Here is a 2,259-nt window from a genome sequence, read left to right as displayed (position 1 = left end):
GGCCGCAAGCTCCGGAGTGCCCTGGCTCAGCGGAGAGGGGACGCCGCGCACAGGTACAGCCTAGACCGCTCGGGGGCCGCGGTGGGCCGCGGTGGGACTGCGTTTCTCCACCTGTCTGCGGTCCGGGCAGATGCTCCCTCCGCACTCACTTTTTCACCTGCGCCGGTCACGCCCTGGACGCCCACAGCTTCCCCCTCCCTCCCGTTCTCTCAACCTGGGCTGGTCGGAGGACCGTTTTCACACTCAGAGCTCGCAGAAAGATCCTGGGAAGGCTCACTCTCTTCTGCTGGGAAAGTCCAGCAGTAACTGGGCGCATCCCTACTTTCAAGGTACACTATTGGGGCACCCGGCCGCGCGGCCTGGACTCTGCACCCCCGAAACAGGGAAAAAGTATTCCGGAGTACTGCTCAGTCTTTGCACAGCAGGAGCCGGGCTTTTTATTCCGGAAACCTTCGAGGGATTGGTGAGGGCTCTTCTCAGCGTTTGAGGACAGATCCCATCTCATCACGCACCCTCTGCTTGAGGACGCACAGTGGCCCGCACTCCTGGGTCTCCCAGCCCTGGAGAATCTGGCCTCAACGCCGAGGAAAGATTCTTTCTCTCCCGTTTACCTTTATTTTGTAATTGAAACGCGTCCCTGACGATTACTCATCTCATATCTAGCAGTAGGGCAACAGAAGTTTGTTTAAGTGAGAAATGAAATTGCGACAATCTTCCAACCCAAAATGGCAATCTCATGGGGGCAAATTATAATCTGTGCTCTCTTTAGGTGGGAGCGGTCAGTGCAGACTTGGGGTTGGTGTTACCTGACTGCCAGATCATCTTCCTTTCCTTCCACCCTCTGTTCTTTTGACAAATACGCCCGGAGTCTTTATATGCCCAGTGCTCTCCGAGAAAAGCAAGGATTCTGCTTTGACTCACATTGCTTCATCACAACCTACAGCCTGTCGTCCTCTCTTGCAGCACTAGAGACAGAAATCAACCTTCGACTTTGACAATATTAAACTACATTACATTGAAATTTAACATAGAACATACAAAGTGGGATCCAAGGTGGTGGGTGACTGAAGGGTGAGTTATGGGAAGGAGCGATGCAGTCTAAGTAATACAGCAAAAGCAGCTAAGCTTATGAGTGGATTTGAATCTCCCCCATTTTTAGTACCACTTGTTGGGAAAGGCAGCAACCCTTTGTCAAAGGTTTTCACCTTACCTGGTACCTCCAGCAGCTAGATCCAGGATGGGGCTACTCAGCCCTCCACGCTCCTAAAACTCCTAAAGAGGATATACCCCTCCACTGCCTCAGGACAACTTTGTCAGTTTTCTCTACCCAGTCCTCTGAAAGCCTCAGAGCCTGCTCAGGCCAGAGGGCTTAACTGTACAGTACTAAAGTTTAGAATATTGCCTCTTTACAGAGATACCCTCAGATTCATTCTGTAAAGGGAGTCCTAGTGATTAACTGTGTCTACTTATATGAAATGATAAGAAGAAAAATGTTCAGGAAAATTACTGGAATTTTTTTTTTTAAATACTGACCACATGATAACGTGTTTGTGTGTGTGTGTGTGCAAGTCACACAGACACTACGTGAAAATCTGGCAATTATCCAATTGAACAGATCAATGGAAACAAAAACCACGATCACTTAAGGCCGTAAGTAAACTTTTTGCCTTAATTTTAAGTAAATCTGTTTGCCTAACAAAATGATGTGAAAGTTATTTGTGCTTCTATTCAAAAATAAGAAGTCTAAATAGGCCTATGGCAAGTAAATAAATTTAATCAGTAATCAAAAAACTTCCAACATAAAAAAGCCCAGGATGAGATAGCTTCATGAGTGATTTATACCAAATGTTTTGTTTTGTTTTTGTTTTTGTTTTTGTTTTGTTTTTTGTTTTTTGTTTTTTTTGAGACGGAGTCTCGCTCTGTCGCCCAGGCTGGAGTGCAGTGACCGGATTTCAGCTCACTGCAAGCTCCGCCTCCCGTGTTTACGTCATTCTCCTGCCTCAGCCTCCCAAGTAGCTGGGACTAGTAGAGACGGGATTTCACCGTGTTAGCCAGGATGGTCTTGATCTCCTGACCTCGTGATCCGCCCGTCTCGGCCTCCCAAAGTGCTGGGATTACAGGCTTGAGCCACCGCGCCCGGCTATACCAAATGTTTAAAGAAGAATCAATGCCATCCTTCTCAAATGTATGGTATGTGGTGAAAGCAGAGGATGGGGAAAAGCTGTCAATATCCTAATTTGCTGTTTGTAATTATTATAA

Source organism: Mandrillus leucophaeus, unplaced genomic scaffold (genome assembly GCF_000951045.1).
Source record: "Mandrillus leucophaeus isolate KB7577 unplaced genomic scaffold, Mleu.le_1.0 Scaffold683, whole genome shotgun sequence".
Lineage (NCBI taxonomy): Eukaryota > Metazoa > Chordata > Mammalia > Primates > Cercopithecidae > Mandrillus > Mandrillus leucophaeus.
Note: the sequence above shows the minus strand (reverse complement) of the source record.